General features: G+C 37.0%; 1 long non-coding RNA gene across 2 annotated transcripts; it reads right to left on the bottom strand.

The window, feature by feature from the left end:
• Positions 1-7804: 7804 nt before the first annotated feature.
• On the bottom strand, positions 7805-9304 carry LOC145052900 (uncharacterized). Of its 2 annotated transcripts, none has more exons than XR_013684280.1 (4): positions 8966-9304; positions 8631-8760; positions 8229-8548; positions 7805-8130 (listed from the first exon to the last, which is right to left on the bottom strand). It is a non-coding gene; the product is annotated as an uncharacterized LOC145052900 (long non-coding RNA). The 2 variants fall into 2 exon arrangements; XR_013684279.1 differs by having other exon boundaries at positions 8318-8548; positions 8966-9299.
• Between the last annotated feature and the right edge of the window lie 18350 nt (positions 9305-27654).

Genomic DNA, 27654 nt, shown 5'->3' with positions numbered 1-27654 from the left:
ATCTCTAATTCCGTTTCGTTTATCCACCAACTGACTACTCAACTCCTGCTAGCTCGAAATTCCCACTACAAAATAGGTTCACAAACCTAATCATCCCTACAAATCCCTTAAACTTGGCCAATGCTCAGCTATTTCCGTTGCGAGTGAGTTGTCACTCACCAAATCATTTAGTTATTCTGACCGTACTCGCAACCTGAAGCACCAATGCTAACACTGCCCAAACGTTGAAACTGTTTGAACACTGAACTTCTTGAAGTAGTATACTGCTACATAGCTTCTCCCCAAAATCTATTGAGACCTTCCTGTTCTCGATTCATCCGTCAGTCATCTGAAATACCAGGTTCCGACCTGGCTGAGGAGCCAAAGAATCCCCTACTTAGTCGTCTCACATGACTCGTGAACGAAATCCTTCTCTGGAACTAGTTGCCACTGTGGCTCTAACAACCTCCTGGTCCAACCGATCAGGTCCATGCATCGAATCTTAACATTACCAATCCAAGACTAAAAGTGATTGCTACTTGACCATGGTAGCCTTATATTACATGCAATCTTATAAAGTATGTGGCTTCCCTAATCTCATGACTGTAGTGACGATCCTCTAGTCTTATCACCGACTCAACCAGGTCTAATCCATTTGGGAAATTCCGAATTCCAATTTTTGGATCTCCATATCCTCACTACTGCACCCGAACTGCTGGGTACCATTGTTCCTTCCGCGTCCTAACAATACGCTCATGCTATCAACCAATAAAGCGAAAGCTACAACTACACCCGCAGTCTCACAACACTCTAGTACTATCTGGTTGCTAGTGAATGCTACAGCTACGCCCTCAGACTTACAACACTTCTAACACTATCTCATTCGCTGATTACTAATCCGAACACATCCGACGACGAGCATACACGTGACGTAACATCCAAAACTGAACCCATATCCAGACTGGAATCCTCAAACTGATTCTCTAAGGCTTTCTAGCTAACATTCCGAGAACGCGATCTCATCATTAACAAGTTTTTCCGAACTTCCATCTCAAACTATCCTCGAACCATACAGCCACATGGGCTCTCTTCCTTTTAGACAAGGATGCAAAACTTTATCCTAGTTTCCAAACTGCACCTACTTCTGAATCCTTGGGTGATTCTCCCCCACTTTGATTCAACTAACGTCTTACACCACACAATACTGGAAGGATTCTCAATCCTTCTTACCATTCTATGCCCAATCTGCTTAAACCACACTTACCATTGTTAGTGTTTCAATACTAGCCAGTCCAAAAGATCACACCACCTCCAAGAACCCGAATAAATCTCCGGTAATAACCGACTAAACCCAGGAAGCTCCGAATCTCCGTTGGAGACCTCAGAATCACCCACTGTATCACGGCCTCTATCTTGGCCGGATGGACTAGTACACCCTTCTGGTTGACAGTGTGCCCAAGGAATTATACCCCGCTCAACCATAACTCACATTTGGAGAATCTTGCAAAAAAATTCTCTCCCTCCTCAAAGTCTCTAGCACCTCCCTTAGGTGCTTCTTGTGCTGCTCCTCGGTCTTGGAGGAAACCAACATGACATTTCACTCTCCCAATCCCGCAATTTGGGAAATGATCTTTCGCTATCCGCTAATAATTCTCGGTATGCAATTGGCATATGACATCTCTTGAAAGTATAATTCAAACTCAAACAAAGGATAACCCAGAGTCACACTTACTCAAACCCTTGGAACGAAAGGCTCCACTGTGCAGTTTCTCGCAAGTGTTGTACCGAATCTGGCACTATTGGCCTCTCAAAAACTGATATGAAATCCTAGGTCTTCTCCTGAGACACGTCAATATAAGCAACTGATCTAATTCCCTCTTACCAATGTGCTCCAAGTCCATATCTCGTTCTCATGTTCAAGAAGTCATATCATTCAGGTTCTTGCACCCCAAGATACTCACAATCCCCCTGCTATCATTCTACAGTATGTTCTGATAACTTACCTTCCTCCTTTCCTTCATCTGCTGCATATTGTGGTACCAACTAAGCTCTCTCCCGAGACTTGGAAGTGATCTCTGCCACAGTCTCAGTAGTTTGGCGGAGATCTAACAACTCTCGCGCCAACTGTTGCACCTCTATCGCCTGGGCAGACTCTGCCTGGAATCTGGTCGAAAAGTCATCCCATGACATAACATTAACCGCTTCATCACTCAAGTCACTACCAACCTCTTCCTGTCAATCTTGTGCTCTGTCCCTCAGGAGACAGAAAGTAAGTCAGATCCTGTCTCCTTTCGGGATGAAGTCTGGTACGAAAAGTGTTAGCGACATCTGCCAACCATCTGCTACTAACAATGGGTTCCCTAACCCCCATGACAATCTGAAGCTTTGCAAACTCTGAGTTCCAGAAACATCAACATACGGGTCTCTATCATGATTGTTATCCCAGTGTAGAATGCACTTGGCATCTCATCACAAATCTCTATAATGAGCTCCTTGGTCACACTGAGGATCACAAGAGTCTAGTCAATGATATTGCGCATAATTATCAGATGGAATGAACTCCCTCATCTGATCATAGAGTTGCCCCGCTACAGAGTCCGAGCCTGATCCTTCGTCGACACCAGAACTACCATCATGTCTACCGCGTAGCGTTACTATACTCAGTAATATATCATCACTAGCATCACAATACTCAACATACTCGAGGGATCTCACACACTACAAGTTCCCTGGTCTTATCTCAGCCTTCCTTGATTCGAGTACGGATCCTCTGCTTTCAGTAGTACGGCCCATACTACCTTCCACATCTATCCGTACTTTCCTCAAGAACTGTCTTGACTCCACCAAGTACCTTCTACTGCTACTGTTCTCTGCTACTGTCATCCTAGGCTTGCCCTAAGGTAATCACCAACCCACTCTCCGCCATTAGCTGCATAAGAAATCCTGCTTTCTTCCCTAACTAGCTTGCAAATACTATTACATATTACTCAGACTAGATAATTCTTCAAATGAGAGATCCTACCCTACAACGGTTGGACTCAAACAAGAGCTGCGAAATAGAGCTACACCTAACCTTCTGAAATTATTTAGTCCTTGCAATATGTAACTTAACATATTTGTTTACTAGTTAGTGAAAGACAACTAGAACTCCTAAAAGCTCAAAGCAAGCAACATTTGGGCATTGAGTACACACAATCAAGCATCTACTACTCTGGCTATCATACTGACTAATTTGTACTAGCATGCATTTCTAATAAAGTTGAACACATATAATAGGCACATAAGGCATCCTTCCTAGATCCTGAGCCCTAAACTAGCATGCAGTTCTCATAAAGTTGATGCACATATAATAGGCACAAAAGACATCCGTCCTAGATCCTTAGTTCTAATCTAGCATGCAGTTCTCATAAAACTGATAATCATATCATAACATGAACTTGTATGGGTAATTTGGGAGTACTTACTTGAGCTCGACTAATTGCATGCACCACACCCTTTTCTGTTTTCAAAGTTCTTTTCTTTCTAAAAATTCGTTTCGCTTTTTCTAAAACACTTTTATTTCCTCAAAATCCTTCTTACAAAAATTGATTTTCCTTTTGAAGATTTCTATACCAATTCCTTAATTTGAGATCAAACACACCCGAAAGTCTGTCCGAATCCCTCAAACCAAGGCTCTGATACCAACTTGAAACATCCCAAAAATACAGTCTAAAAATTTCGTTTTAAATCACTAATAAAACCATAATTATCTTTCAACATATAAAATCATAAATTGTATATCTCAAGAACATAATAACATATGTCAAATATATCAGAGTATAAACAACCCAGACTGAACAAATGGTGTGTGCACTGCAATCTTCCCGAGCTCCACTTTTGAGAACTTAAGCACCTGAAACCAAAACTGAAAACTATAAGCACGAAGCTTAGTGAGCTCCCCCAAACTACCACATACCATTCAATAACACATAAAGCAAAGACTAAGCCTTGCCTACTTCTTCGGACCGAAGTCCGGAATAATTTGGGCCTGGCCCACTTCATCGGACCGAAGTCCGAAATAACTTGGGCCTCGCCCACTGTATCGGACCGAAGTTCGGAATAACTTGGGCCTCGCCCACTGCATCGGACCGAAGTCTGCAATAACTTGGGCCTCGCCCACTGCATCAGACCGAAGTCCAGAATAACTTGGGCCTCACCCAATGCATCGGACCGATATCCGGAATAACTAGGGCCTCGCCCACTGCATCGGACCGAAATCCAGAATAACTTGGGCCTCACCCACTGCATCCGACCGAAGTGCGGAATAAACTAAACATAACATAAACATGAACATAAACATATAACATAATCACATATACTGCATCGGACTTGCCCGACATCGGGCCGAAGTCCAGAGCATATAACACATAACATACACATGCATGAATCACAAAAACATCAAGCACACATAACTACTTCTCAGGACCACCCCGGCATCGGACCGAAGTCCGGAACATATAAACTAGATCGGGCTAACCCCGGCATTGGACCGACGTCCGGAACTACTAATATCTTGACAGGCTGGCATTGTGGCCATAGACCCATTCCTAAAGGAGTAAACTCACCTCACACTGCTAAAGTCCTGCTGACAAAACCCTAGCTGCTGGATGACAGAGTCTCGAATCTGTCAACATCAAAATAACACCCAATTAATAATTGGGTTCTAACGCATATCCATAAATCCGTGCTTGGGGTAAAGGACTAGTTTACCCCTAACCTAGCTTGACTCAAGCCCAAGGCCCAATCCAAAGGCCCAAAAGTCCAACTATGGCTCAAATCCCAATATCTGGCCCAATTTTCCAAATAGGGCCCAAACCTTCACATGGTCTCATCTAAGGCCCAACCAAAGTGCAGTCCAACATTTAGTATTTCTAATGGCCCAATATCTCATAATCATAAAGGCCCATACTCTGGCCCATCTATGGCCTAATTTTCCAAATTGTGCCAAAACCCCTTACATGGGCCTTATCCTAAGCCCATTAAATTATTCTAGTCCAATTGCTTGTTCTTGGATGGCCCAATATTATCTCAATCATCAAACCCAATAGAAAGGCCCATTCAAAGCCCATTTGAAATTCAGGTTTCACATAAAATGACAATTAGGGATAAGTGTTTCTCACTTAACCCATTAAGGACTAAATCCATTAAGTCCTTTACTCTACTAGATAAGTAATATGTGATATTTGGGCTTAATACACAATCCAATCCCAATGGCTCAAAAGTGGGTCCAAATAAGTCCAAGGCACAAATATTCACAATTAGGGTTTTCCACCCAAACATGGCCCAATAGGCCCAAAATTAATCTTTAAGCCCATTAGGGTTTTGCTTGTGGGGCACCACCCACTACCACCTTGGTTAGTGGTGGTGAATGGCGGCTCACGGCGGCAGCCACCATCTTACGGTGGTGGTTTTGAGTTTATTTTTAATATTCATCTTACTAATTACAATTACTATGCTTAATTCAAAATAACCACACACCCATTAACCTATAATAACACACACACATAACCACCTTAGTGGTGGTCGGTGGTGGCTCGTGGCGGCAGCCACCACCTTCCCGACTTTTCGGCTAGACAAAACAGACACAACCCCTAAATAAAAGCAAAATCACACACCCACACAAATCACAGCCACCCCCACGGTGGCTGATGGTAACGAGCCAAGGCAGCGACGACAGGAAATAGGAGGAAATGGTGGCAGGCGGTGGTTGTCATCGACGGACACAACAACGGCAACAGTTAGTCGTCGACGAACACAACAGCGGCTCCAACGGCGCACCAGCGTCTCCGGCAGCAGCGACAGAGGGACGAAGCACGTCGGTGGTCTTTGTCGTCATTGGCAAAGGAACCTCGATAGTGATGGGTGGCGGCTCGACAACCTTTGTTGATGAGGCAGCGGCGGAACCACGCTGTCGGACACGACGTTGCAAGGGTTCCAAAGGCGATGGCAACAACGGCTTGGAGGAGGCAGAACATCAGCGCTACCATGGTGCCTACAACGGAGTTGGAGGTACAAGCAGTGGCGGCGACTGAGAGGAGTTCTCACGAGCAACAGACGGCAGCAATGCAAGAGGCTTCGATTTCCGGCGGTGGTCATTGGTTTTAACGGCGGCTGGGGAATTGATCAGAATGGAGGGTGGCGCCGGTGGGAGACATAAGTTGAAGGTAGCGGCTGCATAAATGGTCCGTAGGGTTAGGGTTTTATGAGTTATATACCCCGACCAAAGATAAACTTTCCAATAATTACAATTCCAACCCCTCCTTCTCTTATTCCTTTCAATCTAAGTCCCTATTTTACCTTTTTAACTCCATCTTCTGAAATTCTTTACAAATAAACTTCGGAATTTACCAATTCGCCCCTTAACCTCCAAAATCTCTTCAATGAAGTCCCCATAAGTACCATTTAGTCCCTGCCTTCCATAATATTTACAAATTAAATCCGGATTTTATACTTTTAACCTCCAACTTTTAAATTCTTCACAAATTAGTCCGGAATTTACATTTATTAATTTACTTAAATAAACGGGGCATTTCACATTAGTTTTAAAATTGGAAATATCTACAACATAAGCAAGTTCAATGATATTTCTAAGTTGTGCATGAGCATATGTGACAATCCGAAATTTCTATCTTGTAAAAGTCAAACATGGTCAACGAAAGTCAAACTTATCCAATAAAGGTCAAACTTATTTCTAACATTATCTTATGGTTAGATTAGATTAAAGAAATGAGTGTGTTCAATGCATATTATTCTAAAGTGTAGAATAATAAGGGAGAAAGCCATTTGGACTGAGGCTTCGGACCGTGAATGACCCTTCGGACCGTGATCAGGCTTCGGGCCACATGCGAGGTTCACGGCCGTGAACCACTTCGGACCGTGAACCCCTTCCATATATATACTAGTAGGATACCCGCGCGATGCAGCGGCAACGAATAATTTATTTTGACAAATAGTTTATTTCGGCCAATAGTTTGGTTTCGAAAATTAGTATTTAGGGTTTAAGTTTAAATTAATTTATAGAGTTTGGTGATATTATTTATGATATTGTACAATGAGTGATATAGTGTTTTTGGAACGCAGATGCCTAACATAGATGCTATAGGTGCTTGTGGAACGGCAGAGACACGTCATGGCACACCCGGACGCTACACCTTGTATAACTTTTATTGTATATATAAAGGTTCGTAACATTGTATGTTGCATGATAATTCCATTAAAATTTATTCTTAATCAAACATTTATGAATTATTCTAATTAAATAAAATTTTATTTTGTAATTATCTAAAGTTATTTCTAGCCAAAACAAAATATGATTAATTTTGAATTTGATTAATGTTTAAACTTATGTTTTAATTTGGAATTCATGAATCAATATCTTAAATGGACTGTATACTCTTTTAATTGTTCCATTTATATTGTCTTATTTTTATATATTTTATTTTAGTTTCTAGCTATTTTAAGGTATGTATTTTTTTATTATAATTTTTATTCTTTATTCGTTTGACCTATTTTATGGTAATCAAACATATTAAAAGCTCCCACACACAAGAGCATGTATGTAAGTCTACTTATCAGTTTATTGAGGACTTTTAACCATTCTTTAATCCAAATTCCTTTTAGAAATGATAAGTCCATGTATTGTAAAAATTCCATATCTAATAGGACTCTAAATCTAATGAACAGATGGACCAAAGAACAAACAAACGAAAATTTGAAAACAACCATTGCTATTTCTTGCAGCGAATCTACTTAATCTATATAATTCTATTTCTAAAACATATAAAACTTGTAAAGGGCCTGACATGTTTATTTATAATATTCATATAAAAAAATAAATTCCATAGAGCAAGGAAAATGCCCTCAAGTCTATTTGTTGTAGTAGGAAATATTTAACATAAAATCAACTACAGAGATGAGCATCTAAGATAACTTTAGTACCCCGCCTTAACCATTCAGAAGTAGATCTTGTTCTATGGCACCACAGTATCCTTAAAAATAAATCGGAAACATACTTGCTACTTCTAAACATAGTCAACATATGCTTTGTTGAATTTACCTCCAACACATGATCACCAAATGACAACATCAGTTGCTTTCATATCAACTCATCATCTGCGCATCAAAACAAACGTCTTTTGAGCAACTTCACAAAAATAATCATCAAAAAAAAAAAGATTTTGAAAGATGAGGTAGAAATGAATATATCAAACCTTTTAGAGAATTGACTGGATTTCTAAAATGAAAGGGGTAAAAAAGTAAGTACTTAAGCACATCGAGTAATCATAAGATTAACACTAACCAACGTTGCAAGGAACAACTTTGTTGATCATTCTTTCCGTCCAATGGGTGATTAAAGGTTGTGCATACCTGGTGGCGATAAACCAAAGATTCAGATAGAAATACAAAAGCAGTAGTAATAAAAAAACATCAAACAACCAATGCCACAAGACATCTTTTATGATCATGAATAGTTGATTAGCCCAATCCATCTTTTACTTTCAACAATGTGGGTCTCCAGCTTACTTTCAACCTACATAAAAATTGATCTTTTTAGCCTAAATTTGATCATTTTACCTACAAAGAAAAAGAAGAGAGTAAACAAGTGATCTCACCTCAAGAAAACATACTTAGCTAGGAGAAAGACATAGCCACAAGTATTCATTTTCATTTTTTGAAAAAAAGAGGATTCTTGGATAAGGGTTATCTTCAGGATGGAATGATTACAACTCAGAAGTTGGAACTCTGGCAAATCATAAGATAATGATTTCAGAATACGAACAAACACAAAATATACAAGCCCCGAGATCCCATTTTAGAAATTAGTATGAAATTTATTGAGTGTTTCTTGGATTTTTAATGTGACAAAAGGAGGAAAAGAGAACGCATATGTGTATGGAGGAGGTATTCAATAAGAAAAATGCAAAAAAATATTGGATTTGTCACCTACATCCTTAAATCGAGAGAGAAATATAGATGATTGTGCGCTGCTCAGGCAGTAGAGATAGCATCGGATGGTGGTGACTCCATTTGTATGTCAAAAAGTCTATACCTATAGAAGTAAACCCTAAACAATATTTTTCTTTGACATCAATCGTTGGTTTGAGGAATAAAGGAATAGCAGAAGCAGTTGGAAAGCCTATGAATAATGAATAGAGAAGATTATGAAGAAAATGTATATCTTGAGTTTATCGATGAAGACGAAGGGATGAGAGAGAATCTTAGTTTTCAAAAATTAGGTTCATTTTCAGAGATAAAGGCGGAGGACCAGGTCAAGATAAGGAAGAGATAATATGAAAGATAAAAGAGACAGGTGAAAATGAAATAAGATCCTTTATTATTGCATTACATGCTTATACATGTATTATTTTTTGTACAATCAAATTTAAATGGGGTTAAGTTTAAAATTTAATATTATTTTATTAGTAATTATTTGTACTATTAGCTTAAAAGTTTTGACATTTTAAAAAAATATTATTATTATATTCAATCTATTTTTAGAAATAGTATGATTTCCTTTATAAGATAGGAAGATATATATATATATATATATATATATATATATATATATATATATATATATATATATATATATATATATATATAGGGTTAGATTATTTTGTTTTTAGTAACTATTGTGTGCCAGAATGCACATATCTGGACCATTGGATGAAATATAATCAAAGGTCATGATCTGAGGATCTATGATAGTAGAATAGGATAACATGTACCATATAGTCACACAAATTTGAGCATAAGGGCATTCTAGTCAATTAACCTATATTAAAAAAAAGAAATTTTCGGATTTTTAGGGATAATTAATTCCTTTATTTTTAAAAATCTAAATATTTTAAATTAATTTAAAATTAAAAATCCAATTTTTATTTTGTCAGAATGATAGAATTTTAACCATAAAGTAGTAACCATATTTTTCGATTTTATTTTGTCAAAATGACAGAATGTCAACCATAAACTAGTAAATATATTCTGAAAGAATATACAAAATCGATTCTTGAACTAATAATATACCAAATAATTACATTGTACGATTGTGATTCATTGAATTATAACAAACATTCTGAAAGAATAACAAATATAATTCTTAAAAAATAACAACATTCTAGATGTCTTGTGTATGTTTGACCTCTAAGCCAATTCAAAATATGCTAGCATTCTATGAGATTGACATTTTGTGACATTGACATTCTGTCAGAATTGTATTGCATGAGAATGATTTTATACAAGGAGCCTTTCCCATCAGGTCTTCAAGCCATTCTTCAAGCCATTTCTATCACAAATTCATTGCCAAATACTTTATAGTGATACACTTGTAACTACTGCACATTAAACATATAATTAATTAACTGCAAATTCTATCAGAATAAAGCAATAATATTCTTATATAATAAACTATTCTTTCAAATGGAAATATTATAAAAAGGTAAACAAGGTCAAAGCTATGATCAGCCCATATGTCTGTTTGCTTCAGCATCATAAACATAAGGAAAAGTCAGTTTGCTTCAACATCAAATCTATGATCAGGATAGATGTTTGCTTCAACATCATAAACATAGATTGAATCATCAATACTTCCAGCTACAAGTTCTCTGCCATCAAAGAATGGTAATTTCTGAAAAAAAAAATTACAAAAACCCAACTCAAAAAACGTAATCAAAGATCAATAAAGTTCATGTAAACTTACCAGCATCTCCTCATTAACCGGTGATTCCATCACTAACCATGAATACAATCTGAGACTGTCATATTTCTCTTTGGCGTTTCATCAAACACTTTAAGGGCGCTCCAAAAAATATTCTGAATTAATCATAAATGAATTAATATAGCAAACAAAATTATATGTATCATGTGAATGAAGTAATCCTTCGAAACATGATCCCATTACCACCATCAATATAATAAAGTAATAAACATATGTTTCATAATCATACATTCTTGAAAAAATAAAACAAAAGCAAAAGTTTAAACATAAACATTATAGCATAGCCTATACCAACGTGGGTGGCTAAAAATCACAATCATCACATATATATACAAAGGTTTAAAGGCAACAAATGTATCTAACCCTTCTAGAAAAATCTAAATTGACCGACTTTACTGTGATTTCCCATCTTTTTAGAATTCAATTGTTATAATGTTTGTTGCGATGTGTATGTGATAACAGTTTCTGTACCATGTTTGACAAGTGCGCCATTAATATTTACAAACAAAGAAATTGGCACCAAGCAATATGAAAAACCACATACGACTATAACAAAGGAATCAGATTGATGAATGAAGAAATAAAAAAACAAATGATATAATAAGAAAAACCTTTGATTCTTTTTTTGCTTTGCGAGGATCAAATCACCCATTCTTTTTAGCTTTTCAAGGATTGATGCGATGATTATTATGTTGTTCCTTTTTTCTGTCATCATCAAGGATGTGTGAAGATCGGCGGCAATGATAGATGCGACATAGAGGCCGACGGAATGATGGACTGTGTGAAGGTCGGGGCAATTGTAGGGTTTTTTCTACAGGAGGTTTTGACTTTGACATCCCATATTTAAAGGGATAATAAATATACCAATGATCTACCATAATTAAATATGCAAAGATTACTATAATACCCTTAAATGATTTATTTAATGATTTATTATTTCCTAAATTCCTATTGGTGCATTCATGCACACAATAGTTACTAAAAACATTTGAACCTAGCTCTCTCTCTCTCTCTCTCTCTATATATATATATATATATATATATATATATATATATATCTATATCTATATCTATATATATATATATATATATATATAGGTTGATTTTAATTCACTTCTAGACTTCCAAACGAAAATGAAACCCTTTTCTCTCAAGTATCATCAGCCAAGAACATCCTCTCTCCTCAAGAACATGCTAAACACGTCCTTTCTCATCTTATTCACGTGATAATGACTAGTTCTTCATAGGATCTAACAGGTATCATTTCTTGATCTTGTTATTATTTCAAAAACACCCTTCAATCCTCTTATACTAGACTGAAACACGTTAATGTCACTAGTTTTCACGAAGAACACATGAAGAACACGAAGAACACCCGACCGAAAACCTTTGAATCTTCTTACAAACTTGCCTAGGATCTTCAAGGTGTTCTTCATTCATCAAGTACACTAGGTCGTGAACACCCATCTGGGCCGTGATCCGTTCTTGGGCCATGAACAAATCTAGTTTGGCCATGATCAAGTTTCAGCCTTTCATTTTCGGTTCTAACACTTCTTTGTGAGTGTTCCCTACTTCCTAAGGCTGTTTCCTTTACAGTTTAGTTGTTAAATGCACTAATTGTATACATACATACACACACACACACACACACATATATATATATATATATATATATATATATATATATATATATATATATGCTAAATAGGATCCATTTGTGCTCATGACTTCTCTAGTGATACCAAGCATCCTATATCGATCTTTCATTCAAATCACTCACACAAGGTGAGTTCATACCCCTACAATTACACTTTTAAATGCTTTTACGGGTAGAATACAAGTAGAACATAATACAAATGTGTTAACCATTTACATGTGAAAACACCAAACAAGAGGATTTCTTATACTCATAAACTTGTTAAAACTCTTTTAAACTATTTTAAACTTCTTTTATATCAGAATCATATTCGTCTATTTATAAGTATGCTTTAGTGGACTTAGGACTATTGCTAAATACCTTGACTCATGTTCCTTGTTTGGTTATGGGCTTAGGGTTGGATCACTAGTTCGACTTTCGGCTAAATCATAGTTATGCTCATTAAATACATATATGAATATTAAACCCATTTTTAAGGATCATACTTACCTCAGTTGCCTCCGTTGAACAACCGAGTCTTTTCTACAAATCAGTAACAATTCAAACAAACATACTAGTAAAGTATAATAGGTATAGTTTAGAGGATCATTACATACTATTTCTAGAACAGAGATGCATACACGAGTCAATACATCCATACAAGTTCTATACATCACAAAACATACTATAACAAGAATAGAAAGGAACATACATACTATAACAAGAACAGAAAGGAACATACCTACTATAACAAGAACAGAACAACTAAAATGTGAAAAACTATTTCATGGCATAGCAATATACATGGAGGGAGAGCGTGAGTTTGTGTATAGATCTATACGGGATTTACCATCCTACATATTGTTGCTAGCTAAAGTGGGACCTACAGATCTACGGGTGGCAAATGTCATACCATTTTCGACGTCCGAAGAACGTCGTGTTTTATACTAGTCAATCAAGCATTGTTATAACCTAATCAGATTTTTATGTTAAAAAACAATTTGGTTTTAAGGTAGTTAGTGCTTCAGTAGAGAATTTTACACAACACTACTGTACATCTTTATTTTCCATTACATTCATACAGTGATATTCTCACATTGAGAAATGCAAACTATTTTTCTAGTAAAGATAGTCATAAACTTGGAAAAACATACATTTTTACGAGAGAACAAACATACAAAACATTTGAGTCTTGGTAGAAGACTACTTTTCATTTAATTAGAAAATATACAATTTTCTGGAAAGATACAAACATTTTTACTTTACATATACAAACATTTTCATGAAACAAATGCAAACATTTGACACAAAAATACTTATGCACTCACTCAACTTTTATATTGATACTCTCTTTCAAAATAACTTGTATTCTCAGGTCCCAGTAGACAGGTACAGATGGCAAGGTTTTTGAGAAGATAGAGCATATTCAAGACTCGTCTTTTTATTTTGATATAATTTTTGGTGTCTTACAACTTTACACAGAACAGACATGTATAAACTATATTATTAATGCAATGGATGATGTTGTTGCTTGTTTTATTATTGTGCATTGTTATGATACTATACATGACGTCCTCTGCTCTTGAATGTTTCCGCTAATCTGGTTTGGGGGTGTGACAGATTGGTATTAGAGCTTTGTTTATAGTGAACTGAGTATATCAACCCATAAAAGATATACAACTATTAACACATCGATATTAAAACACTCTGACCAAGAGTTTATACTTTTAGATAATAAAATATTTTACCAAAGTATCCATACATGCATTCATACTAGGATTAGTGTCATACTAGAATAGAACAAAAGTATTGCGGTTGTTGGATAGCACAAGTAGGCTTAGGGACATATAATCAGGTCTGGGAATGATATAGCCTGATCAACTATATCTATCCGAGAAGTGATTAGTATGTGCCTAGGAATGGTTGCGGTGTTGCAACAATTCTAGAAACTTACCAACTCTACTACAATGAAACTCTAGAACATAACATGAACTTAAAATTCTATAGGAGAATTTTGTGGTACTATAATTACTTATGTGAAAACTAAAAGGTCTTTACTAGTAGGTCAATAGTTGATGTGTGGATACACTAAGGTTATACGTGACTAAGGTGTTGTAGAATTAGAATCTGTGATCTTTGCTTTACTTCCTGTTCCTTGTTTGGCCGTGGACTTAGAGTTGGGTCACTTATTCAAAGGTCTATTATATCTTGCTTATATATGACTGGTATGCACTACGCAAGTATTGAAGTAACTGGTAAGGATCTTCCTATAATTATCTATAGTGATACCTCTATTATATGTCTCTTATACCCCTTTCCTCGCTTAGATAACATGGTTGGATTCCATCTACCTAGCGACACGTACTTGCCCGATCAAGGGATCGGAGGATGGGTTGAAGTTGAACCCGAAGAAGAGAACCCGGTGGTCCCAGTGGAGGAAGACCCCGAGGAGAGTTCTAAGGAAGAACACGAAGAAGTTGAATAGGAAGATTCTGACTCAAAACTCGAGGTCTATATGTGACAACCCCAAATCTATTCCCGTTACAAATCCCATTTTCACTAACAGAATGCGTCACTATACATTATTTTATGTAATATTTGGAATCGTCAATAACCGAATATCTAGTTATATGCATGTCTTGATATTATCATAAGAAATATAACTCGTATGTGTTAACCCCGTTTAACCTAATAGAGTTGAATTACTTTCTCAACCACTTCACCCGGGTAAAAAGTTTTAACCCTGTTAACTTTAAGCATCGGGTAGCCGTGTATCGGGTGCGATACCCGAGACATATGAAATGAGTGTGCACAACATTTGAACACTCTTTTACCACACATTCACTCTCTCTCACTACTTTCTCTCTCTAGACCCGAAATCGACCCCAATTCCGCTAATTTCCGACTTCCAAATGTAAGTACTCATTCCCTAACTTAATCTAGACATACTTCACTGTATTTAGAGGCCAAAATCATAGAAATCAAGGACCAAAAAGGAGTTTACGGCCTAAGAAGCCCCTTAGGCCGTAAACCCCTAGAAACATGCCAAAAACCTCATTTTTCCTTCCTTTAAGCTTATGGACTAATTAAGGCATATACCTAGGAGAGTTTGGACACTAAAACACAAGAAATTGAAGCTTAAAAAGGAGTTTACGGCCCAAGCTTGTGCTTAGGCCGTAAACACCCCAAAAACCCGACAAATCCTTGTTTAAAGCCCCAAAAACTCATCTAAGGTGTTTGGTAATTTAGACTTGACACCAAGGAAGGTTTAAATGCATCAAACAACATCATTTGAACACAAAAAGAGGAGTTTACGGCCAAGGCTAAGCTTGGGCCGTAAACACACAAGTTTTTGTGTCAAACAAGTCCCAAAACTCCTCTAATGCATGTAAGGAATTTAGCTAAGGCCCTTGGATGTGTGTTGTACCATTAAACTTCCCATATTGAGGCCAAATGAAGAGTTTACGGCCAAGGATATTCTTGGGCCGTAAACTCCCCAATTTTCATGCCAAATTGTCCCAAAACTCATTTTAAGGCCTTCTAGGATTTATCTAAGGTGAATGAGAACATGTTGTACCATTTAAACAACCATTTTGATGGATTAAATGGAGTTTACGGCCTAAGAGCAAGCCTTGGCCGTAAACTCCCCAAAATGACACAAAAATAAGAGTTTAATCCCTCCATATTGGTCCAAGACTCATACCATTAAAGTAAGGAAGTGAAATAAGGCCTTAAACATACAATTTGGAGGACCACATGAGTTTACGGCCAAGCCTAGGGGGCTTACGGCTGTAAACTCCCAAGGAGTGGCCTTTGGGCCGTAAACTCCAAGGGAGTGAACTCATGGACCCTCCCGTAAATCATTCTTGGCTTTGTACCACTCCCGGGAACCCCCTTCTAGGCCCTAAAACCCGAAACGATGCTAGAATGTCCAAATACTATACTTAAAAGCATAAGATGATTAACTTCTTGTAAAATACATATTTCATATGACATTAGGGTCCTAAAAGGTGCTCAAGTCATTATTTGGTACCAAACGCTCAACCGACACTTTTACCCGATTTACCCGATTCACCCGAATTACGCGATTTCAGGTGAGTTCATACCCCTTTAATGAACCTTTCAAATGTTTTAAATGTTTTAGGGGGGAGATACAAGTTGCTTATAGATGTTTATGGAAAGTTTTACAGAACGATTTTCCGCGTTACAAGGATTAATCACATGTGATTCACTATCTTTAGTTCAAATCACATGTGATTTATCACTATGCCTTATAAACAGGTTTTTACATTTTTAAAACTATTTTTGGACAGCAAGCCAGATTTTAAATGTTCTTTTGGGAAATACTTTTATTAAATCAATTTACTTATAAAATATAACCACTCTGATATATTTATATAAGTAAGACTTGGAGGACTTAGGACCGATATCTCGCCTTATTTCCTGTTCTTGTTTGATTGTGGGCTTAGGGTAGTAGTTATCTGTCCGACTGTCGTTGATTTCTTAGTTATATAACTTGTATATTAGTATGGGATACGAATAATTATCTTTTCACTAAAATACTAAAGTCACTAACATGTCAAGAACCATCCACACTAAGATAACTATAATAGGTATAGTTACTGTTGCTACTGCTACTACTCGATAAAGTCACTACTCTCTACACTATAATACTCACTATTACTAGACAATACACTAGTAAGAGAATACACTATGATCAATACTAAAAGATTTCTACGCTATAACAGAAGAGAAAACACTAAACAAACCATAATACACTAACCCACTACGAGATGCTCTATTCACTACCCACTACGCCCGAAGTTTTCCGGCAGGAAGACGACACTACATGTATAGATCTATACGGGGCAGACGCTATTACATCTCGACTGTTAATCTCAGTCCGCGCCGTGTAGGCCCAGGGATGCCACTACTTCACTATATTGTGCATGACTGGGAAGGTCATGGGATCCTCTATTATACTCACTATTAGTAATATACAAGGAATACGCTATAACTACACTAAAATATTACACTAAACGCTAAACCACACCCCGAAGTACGTAAGTGTCTATCACTAAAGGAAGCTTGCACCTCTATCAATGATTACAGGCTCAACCTATTCTATCACATTACTATTGGAAATTTGCTAATATACTTTTACAATAAACTGTTTTCAAAAGGGAAGGATGCATACTTTTAACAGCTTTTACTTACAATGTATTTCTGGAAAACATGGGATTTTTCTTAGATTTCTACTACTTATGAATATAAATGACACATTTTTCGCACTAATGCTTTGTATACAAAAACTCACACTAAACTCTTATGAACTCACTAGCTTTATGCTGATATTCGTTTTCAAAATAACTTGTATCTTCAGGTCAAAGATAGACAGGTACAGACGCAACATTTTTGGAGAAGGTGGAGCACACAAGACCCATCTCTTATTTTTGATTTACTTTTGGGTGATTGTTAAACATTACAAAACACACTTGTAATTAAATTCACTATGTAAATGAAATGGTTGTATGTTTCTTGTTTTTACTATTATGCAATTGTGATGATACCGTACACTACGTCATCCACCCCGAAACGTATTTCGCCGTTATCGGTTTGGGGGTGTGACACTATAATCCACCCCAAGTTGCTCCAAACCCTAACCCTCATCAGGCTTTTCAAGGCCCGACGCCTTTGTGGGCTGTGAACTTGGGAAGGTGGAGCCACGAACAGGGACAACCACCTCCCAACAATGGAGATTGGAGTTACTATAACTTGAATGAGGGAGGATCAGCAGACAGAGTCCTTCCTATCTTGGTTCGCCGTGTTGCTTGCAACATAGGGCAAGGGAGAGAAAACTTCAACCAAGTCATGGAGATCAGGTCTAACTATGGAGTCAACACAATTTGTCTCCTCTACCTGACCAATGACCAGGAACTAACCAAGACTCACACTGACGCTTTGCAGATAGAACTAAATGCTTGCCAATATGAAGTTAAGGATCTTCGAAAAAACCAAGTGGCATTGCAAAGGCATGTGTGGGAAACAAAACAACAGTTGTCTGGATCCAAGGCAGAATCTAGCACCAATCAGAACAACACTCCTCGCGAGTAGAGCGTACTCTACTCACTCTTTTGGATATAGATTAGGTCGACCTTTAGACTCTAGTATTATTTTCTTGATTGTATCTAAACCTTGAACTTTCAGTTCGTTAGGTCGTATGCTGTCAAGTTTTCCCTGTATTGGTATTTGTAGACCTATTACAAGGTCAAATTTTCAAGAACTCTTTACATCTATAATACCAATGATAATGACAAGCATCCAAATCCTCTTGGAAAATCTATATCCAACTTCTTTCATCTTTCAAATGGTAGAACATTTACATGTTGATCTATGGTGTGTTAACTCAAGGATCACTCTCACTATTCTCAATATTGAATTCTTACTATTATCTACATCTTTGTAAACTTTCAGTTGAAAGATGCCTGCTCGTAGATCAACAAGACACAATCCTCCGATAACTCCAACTCGACAACCACCTCCTCCATAATACAATCCTGCAGTTCTTCACACTTCAGTGATTGCGGCTGTTACGACAGCCCTAACTCAATTCAACGCTAGCAGAAATAGCGGGGGTGGAACGACTGTTAATTCTACTCAAGGTGATGGTCACGGGCTCTCTAAGGAGTGTTCATACAAAGACTTCACCAATTGTGAACCCAGAGCCTTTAACAGCAATTGTAACGCCCGCAAATCCGGGCTAGTCAAATTAGAGGCAATAGGGGTCGAAAACGACTTTTCGACAAAAGGTTATTTATAATAAATAATCTTAACCAAGTTGTAGAGTATGTTACAAGGTTTTCATACATATAAAGAACGCTGAAATCCGAGTTATAACGAAGAAGTTATGACCCGTTGAAGTTTCGCGACGGAACCGGCACGATACCGGGAAGCGTAAATAGTGAATTTATGATAGAGCAAGATTTAGCCTTAGCGATCTAAACGAAAGTCGTAGAATATGTTAAACTAAGAACATCGATAAAAAGAACGCCCAAATCTGACTTCGTATGAGGAAGTTATGATTTTTCTAAGATTTAGCATAGCAGTGCACAGCCCGAAATCTGAATTTTAGATCGGTCGATTTTTAGCCGACGGGATCTAAATGAAAGTTGTAGTACTCATAAATACCAACGCGTGGATATAAATAACGTCGATAATAGAGCTCGTATGCGAAAGATATGGACGAAGCTTAGTCCCTGCTTTTCGAGCGCGACGAATTCGATACAGTTTTGTAAATCCGAGATAGAATGAGAATTAGCCAACGATGTCTAAATGAGAGTTGAAGATCTCATTAATAGGAACTCAACGGTAAAAAGACAGACAAAAACGGAACTCGTATGCGAAAGTTATGGACGAAGCTTAGTCTCTACTTTTCAAGCGCGGCGAATTCGATATAGTTTTGTAAATCCGAGATAGAATGAGAATTAGCTAACAAGGTCTAAATGAAAGTTGAAGATCTCATTAATAGGAACTCAACAGTAGAAAGACAGACAAAAACGGAGCTCGTATGCAAAAGTTACGGACGAAGCTTGGAGACTACTTTACTATACACTTCCTATAAATAAGAGATGAACTCTTCATTATTTCCTCACACCTTCAAACCTTTCTTTCTCTCTCTAACTTCTCTCTAACCTCCCTATCACGAGAAGAAAGCCCTGGAGCGCCCGACGGCTCCGAGAAGAAAAGCTTTCGGCTCGGAAACGCTGCTCTAGCGAAGCTCGGTTTTTAATAAAAACCCGCTGTAAGTGAGTTACGCCTATACTATATTTAATATAGCTTTTATTTAATTACAGTAACATTATTAGGACCTTAAAATAATTATTTGGGCTATTATTATGAGTTTTATTGAGTGTTATTTAATGCTTATATAATAGTAATAATAGATAGACTATTAATTAGTCGCGATTAACGTTAAAACTAAACTCTAGTGGTATTAATAGTAGGTTTTGGTCAAGGAAAAATTGTTTTAAGAAGTAACGAAGAGTTGTCCGAGTGCCGAGTCACCACCTTACCAGGTGAGTGCGTAGTCCCTTTCATCTTACACATAGATATGAAGTATTTTATATAAACTACGTGCTATGTGTGCATATTATCTGAATACTTGCTGTCTATGCTGGTTGAACGTTTTATACATGTTTTAAAGGACTTAAACTGTATATGTATTTTATATATATGAAAATGTTGGGTATGAGATGGGTAGATGAATGATGAGAGATAGAAGATGACATGAGTATACATTGGCAGCTATAGACTTAGTGCCTATGGGACAAACACCAGTAGCTATGGACTTAGTACCTTTTAGACGTTGGTAGCTATGGATTTAGTACCTGTTGGGAATTGGTAGTTATGGACTTAGTACCTATTAGTTAGACGCTGGTAGCTAAGGATTTAGTACCTGTAGGAATTGGTAGCTATGGACTTAGTACCTGTTGAACGTTGGTAGCTATGGACTTAGTACCTATTAGATAAAGACTGGTAGCTATGGATTTAGTACCCGATGAATAGACTATAGCAGCTATGGAATTAGTGCTTTATGAACGAACATTGGCGGCTATGGATTTAGTGCCAGTCCTATAACCCTGGAAGTAAGGGACTTCGAAATAAACGAATGCAGGATAGATGACTCTTAGGTTAAATCCTTAAGGAGTAAAGAAGATAATAGGGATGGGTAATTGGGTTGATTGTTTGATTGAACATAATAATTATATTATTGTGGGTTGAAAACCCTATGTACTCACCAAGTTTCCCAACCTGACCCACTCAGTTTATGTATATCACAGGTGACGAAGTGAAGTGACATTACACTGAGAGATTTAAAAGAGATGTAGATCACTAGTGTAAATCATTGTAAGTTCTGTTTATGCTTATGTTTCGGTATTAACGATGACATCCCAAACATTTTAAAATGAAATAAATACGTTTCTTCGAAAATGTTTTAATAACCTATTTACCATGTTTTTCTGGGAACAAATTCCGCAACCTTTTTATAAAATGAAGTACTCTGATTTTTATAAAGCATAAACAAAATCGGTCTTTTCTGGCCGTGATTTTGGGGATGTCACAGCAACGGAGGAATTATCACTCTATCACAATGGATAGAGAAAATGAAGTCTATCTTCGAGATATGCTCCTGCCCGGAAGGAAGCAAAATAAAATTTGCTGCCTGCACCTTCTCGGACAGAGCCTTCACATGGTGGAATAGCCATGTCAAGTCACTTACTCTCATAGTGGCTAATGTGATGGGCTGGGAAGCACTGAAGGACCTCATGATAGAGGAGTATTGTCCGAGGGGCGAAGTTCAGAAACTTGAACATGAACTCTGGATCGTAACCATGAAAGGCTCCGACATAGTATCCTACACTGCCAGGTTCAGTGATCTGGTGGCTCTATGTCCGAGAATGGTCCCCACTGAGGGAAGGAAGATTGAGAGGTACATTTGGGGGTTGGTACCTCCATTTCAGGGGAAAGTATTGGCTTCAAACCCCACTACCTTTGATAGTGCCAAACGATTGGCACAGCGACTCATTGATCATAGATTCCACACACCAACAACAACCCTTGCTGTCCCAGAACCAACCAAAATATCCGACAACAAGCGAAAGTTTTGGGACAAGAAGAAGTACAACACGACACAGAACTCTGCCAAGAAACAGTAGATCGTGGTTGTTCATGCTGCCACTGCACCGGTGAAAAAATACACTCGGAGTTTGCCAAAGTGCAACAAGTGCAACTTCCACCATAACGGACCCTGCCGGGAAATGCAGTGTGTAAACTGCAACAGGAAACAGCATACTAGCCGTTTTTGCAAAGCTCTGGCTAGATCAATCACCCAGGTCCTTGGCATTGGAGTAGGCCAGGCATGCTACGGGTGTGTTGAGGTTGGTCACTAGAAGCGGAACTGCCCGAAAGTAGGGAATGTTGGCGGAGTGGGAAAAGTTTTGGCGATAGCCCATGAGGAAGCGGTGGCAGACCCTACTATGGTCAGCGGTCACTGGTATGTTTCTCCTCGATAACTTTTATGCACGCATACTATTTGATAGTGGAGCGGAGAGGAGTTTCGTGAACCAAAAATTTGCACACCTACTTAAACAACAACAACGAGCACTAAAAAAAATGTTCACCGTAGAAATGGCTAACAGGAAGACTTAGCGCACTAACGATATATACATAGGATGCAATCTCTCTCTAGATAACCATTTATTCTAAATCGACCTCATGCCTGTCTCAATTAAAAGTTTCGACGTCCGTATCGGCATGGATTGGTTGAGTCTTCATCCTGCTGATTTCATGTGTTTTGAGAAAGCCATTCGTCTTAACCTACCGTCTAACGAAACCCTAGTTATCTATGGCAACAAACTAGGCACGAACCTTCAGATCATCTCAAGTATACAAGCCCAAAAGTACTTACGAAAGGAATATCATGCGTTGCTTGCTCACGTGGTTGATATGAGCCAAGGAGCGGAAGATATAAAGAACATCCCAGAAGTACGCGACTTTCCTGACGTCTTTCCCGAAGAACTTCCAAGATTACCTCCACAACGTCAGGTCGAGTTCAGAATCGACTTAATTCCAGGAGCTACTCCTGTAGGTAAATCTCCCAATCGACTAGCACCTGTTGAGATGCAGGAACTCTCCAGTCAACTGAACAAACTTTTAAGCAAGGGATTCATTAGACCAAGCTTCTCACACTGGGGAGCACTGGTGTTGTTCGTGAAGAAGAAAAACGGATCATTCCATATGTGCATTGACTACCGAGAACAAAACAAACTTACCGTCAAGAACCAATACCCTCTACCACGTATAGACGACTTATTCGACCAACTTCAAGGAGCAAACTACTTTTTGAAAATTGACTTAATATCCGGGTATCACCAATTATGAGTTTTAGAGGAAGATGTTACCAAAATAGCTTTCCGAACTCGTTATGGACACTACGAGTTTGTAGTGATTTCTTTCGGATTAACCAATACGCCCGCAGTGTTCATGGACTTGATAAAGCGGGTGTTCCGTCCTTACTTAGATAAATTCATAATCGCATTCATTGACGACATACTCATCTATTCTGTCAGTAAGGAGGAACATATCCAACACCTACGACAGATCTTAGAAACACAACGAGCAGTGAAGCTTTATGTGAAGTTGTTTAAATGTGAATTTTGGATTCAAAGAGTCGAATTCTTGGGCCACGTGGTTAGCGAAGAGGGAATTCACATGGACCCATCCAAAATAAAGGCCATTGAGAACTGTTCAGCTCCAAAGACTCCTACAGAAATTGTCACACCCCATAACCGGAACGGCAGAAACGTTTGGGGTGGAGGACGTCATATGTAGTATCACAACAATTGAATAAAAGTAAGCAAAGCAACAACATTCTTTAGTATAGATGTAAAAGTTATTACATAGGGTTCAAAACATTACATGTTGTTATATTATAATAGTATCAAAAGATAAGATGAGGAACTACTGCTCCGTCTTCATGAACTCCGGTGCGGATACATGTCTTAATATATTCCTGAGAATACAAGTATTTTGAAAGAGTTGATCAGCTTTAAAGCTGGTGAGTGCATAAGATTTAGTTTAACGTAAGAAACTTCTTTGACAATTAAACAAGTTTTGAAAGATTGACAAGAAAACCCTATGTTTCCTTAAAGTAATGTGATACTGAAACAATTCCCTTTATAATCATTTAGTTTATACTAATTACACATAATCAATACGAGATGGATAGTCGATTGTGTGATTTGGTTGTACCCCCACATCCAAAAAAGGAAAAGGAAAGTAAAACTGAGTTCACACATTCTCCAATCTATCTAGTCTTCATTATATATAACCCTAGCGTATAAACTAAAGGATTATAGTTCCAGTTAAAAGTAATATATGTTATACTGATTCTGAATATGTGATGAGTTAATATCCATGAAAACTGAGCTTATACACGTTATGATATAATCAAGATTGGGCAGATAATAAATTGTGGGGTTCTACCCTAGTTTCACATCCAAACAAGGAAAAGAAACTAAGTTACAAATCTCACATTCTATTGTCTACCAGATCTTCGTTATATATAACTCAGGAATGTATAAGCGAGGAAATCATAATATTAACCTTCTTACGAATCCTTTATAATGAACTAGAATACCTAGTATGTGTTACTAGAATACCTAGAAAATGTTACCATTGAACCTAGCAAATCCCATATTCCCTAACTGTTATTGAACTGTGCTTTTATCCCCTAAAACCGTTCTACTGAATGTTGGCATACTGTGATATGGAATTGTTAGTAAATGCATGAATATACTATGGAATAGTATACTTAGTTTTATATCTCATAAAACAATTCTTTGTATTGGATATTATGCTATGTAATTGCAAGTTCAGTCTCAGTTCATAGTATAGTAGATATACTATGAAAAGACTATAATATGATCATTGTATTCCTTTGAATAGTGCTTTGAATTTTACTATGAATACTCTTTAAAAAGACTATCCTGTGATTCACATAGTACATACTTATTATACATAATCAGAAACGGACGAACAATTGATTGTGCGATCCTGTCGTACCCCCACATCCAAACAAGGAAAAGGAAAGCAAAACAGAGTTCACACATTCAACTGTCTATCAGTTTCTCATTGTACATAACTTATGTGCATATACTAAGCAATCACAGAAACTACTACCTATGTTCTTTTTATGTCTGGGTTTTGGTACTATGCGCGCGTACCCACCTATGATTGGTTTCGTGGTACTATGCTCGCATACCCATGTTAACTGAAGGTACAATATTGTGCCTGGGTACCCCCTTTTATATCTGGTTTTTGGTACAATGAAGGATGTACCTTTTGAGTTCCTTATATTTAGTTCGTATTATTGTTCATACTTTCTGAATAGATAAGACTAACAAGTATTAGATCTCTATGTATTGCTTTGACTTCAATGATCTACCAAGTGATAAGCATTGACTCTCTAAACTAAACCCCTTATAGTTTACTAGTAAGTTCTCTGTAATTGACTGACTGACCCTAAAAGAATACCCTTGCTACCCAAGGTATTGAACTGACTTATCCTAAAAGAATACATTTTCTACCCAAAAGTATTAAACTGACTAATAGAACTTTTATGTCTACATACATATACATGATATATAACTAATATTTAAACGACATTCAGACAAACAGCCGTACTCTAAGCCCACATCCAAACAAGGAAAAGGAAATATAGTTGGTAGTCATTCCTAAGTCCTTTAAACACTACTTATATAACTATATCAACATAGACATCAATTCTACACTATATAAGTTAAAAGATTTTATAAAACATTTAAAAGCATTTTCCATATTTAAAAGAGTTTATTAACATTTAAAAGCATTTTGATGACTTGATGTCATTTAAAAAATTTAAAGAGTTTTATTTATAATAAACACAATTTCTTGTGTTTAGACTTGTATTCCCCCCTTAAAACAGTGAAAAGTGATAAAATATAGGGGTATGAACTCACCTTATGATTGGTGATCCAATTGATTCTAGTAAGGATGAGAAGTTCCACGAATGAAGTTCTGAAACACAAATGAGTCCTAATGACATATATTGGTACATATATGTATATAATTAGTGTATAATACAAAAATAATGAAGGGAAATGTAACGCCCGTAGATCCGGGCTAGTCAATTTAGAGATAATAGGGGTCGAAAACGACTTTTCGAAAAAAGATTATTTAGAATAAATAATCTTAACCAAGTTGTAGAATATGTCTCAAGGGTTCCGTACATATAAAGAGCGCCGAAAACCGAGTTACAACAAAGAAGTTATGATCCGTCGATGTTTCGCGACGGAACCGGCACGATATCGGGAAGAAGTAAATAGTGAATTTATGATAGAGCGAATTTTAGCCATAGTAATCTAAATGAAATTCGTATAATATGTTAACCTAAGAACGTCCATAAAAAGAACGCCCAAATCTGACTTTGTATGAGGAAGTTATGATTTTTCAAAGTGTCGGCTTAGCGGTGTACAACCCGAAGTTCGAGTATTAGATCGAGCGGTTTTTAGCCGACACAACCTAAACAAGAATCGAAGATCTCGTTATTAGTAGCGTAACGATAAAAAGACAGACAAAAATGGAAATCGGATGAAGAAGTTATGAGATTTTAACGGACCAATCCTGTCCCGGCCTGTTAAAAATATAACTTTAAAAATAAAGTCAAAATTAGCCGACGGAGTCTAAACGAAAGTTGTAGAGTATGTCTCCACCTACGCGTGGATATAAATAATGTCAAAAACGGAGTTCGTATGAACGAGTTACAAATTATAATAACATATTTACGTATTAAAATAAAGTATAAATCATATATACATACATACATATATATATATATATATATATATATATATATATATATATATATATATGTATATATCATTAGAAAGGTATCGATGATGCGGTCATTATAAGTCTAATGTTGAGTTCTTTCAACATTAGTTTAGTACAAATATCGTTAAATATATTTAAAATAATAATATAAAGGGGTGTTTAGTTGTTTATAGAACTATAAGGTCATTAAGTAATTATGGATGATAGTTTTTGAAAATTCAATTAGTATAAATAAAAGCCTCAAGCTCTAATATTTCTTGCACCATTCTCTTGATTCAAGAGTCTTTCTCTTCTTATCCCCCCGAGCATTTCGGTCCCTCGTGATTCAATTTCTCTTTCTGTAGTTTTAGTATAGTAAGGTGAGCGCTGAAGCGCTGCACGAATCTTTCATAGAAAGATTTAGCAACGAAGTTCTGCCCCTGCAGAGCCCGACTCCTAGCTAAAATCCCATTGTAAGTAAGTTATGCTTACCCTATTTTAAATATAGTTTATATTTAAAATTAGTATTGTTATTATGAACTTATAATAAATATTTGAGCTATTATTATGACTTATATAAGTTTCGTTATAATATCTTTTTAACTAATTGCGGTACGGAAAATCTGGTTTAAAGGGCCGTATAGGGTTGTTGGATTTCAGAAGTGCTATATGCCAAAATGGTCATGCCCTCCGGTGTTTTATGTCTGGTCCCTGTCTGTACATAGTGGTTGGAAAGCATTGTTTAAACGTTTATATAATAAACTAATAATTAGTCACGGTAAATATTAGACTAAAATCTAGTGGTAATAATACTAGGTTTCGTCGAAAGAAATTATTTTAAAGTAAACGAAGCGTTGTCCGAGTACCGAGT

This window comes from Lactuca serriola, chromosome 5 (genome assembly GCF_051521515.1).
Source record: "Lactuca serriola cultivar US96UC23 chromosome 5, Lser_US96UC23_V15, whole genome shotgun sequence".
Classification (NCBI taxonomy): domain Eukaryota; kingdom Viridiplantae; phylum Streptophyta; class Magnoliopsida; order Asterales; family Asteraceae; genus Lactuca; species Lactuca serriola.
This window is presented reverse-complemented; position numbering and strand designations above follow the sequence as displayed.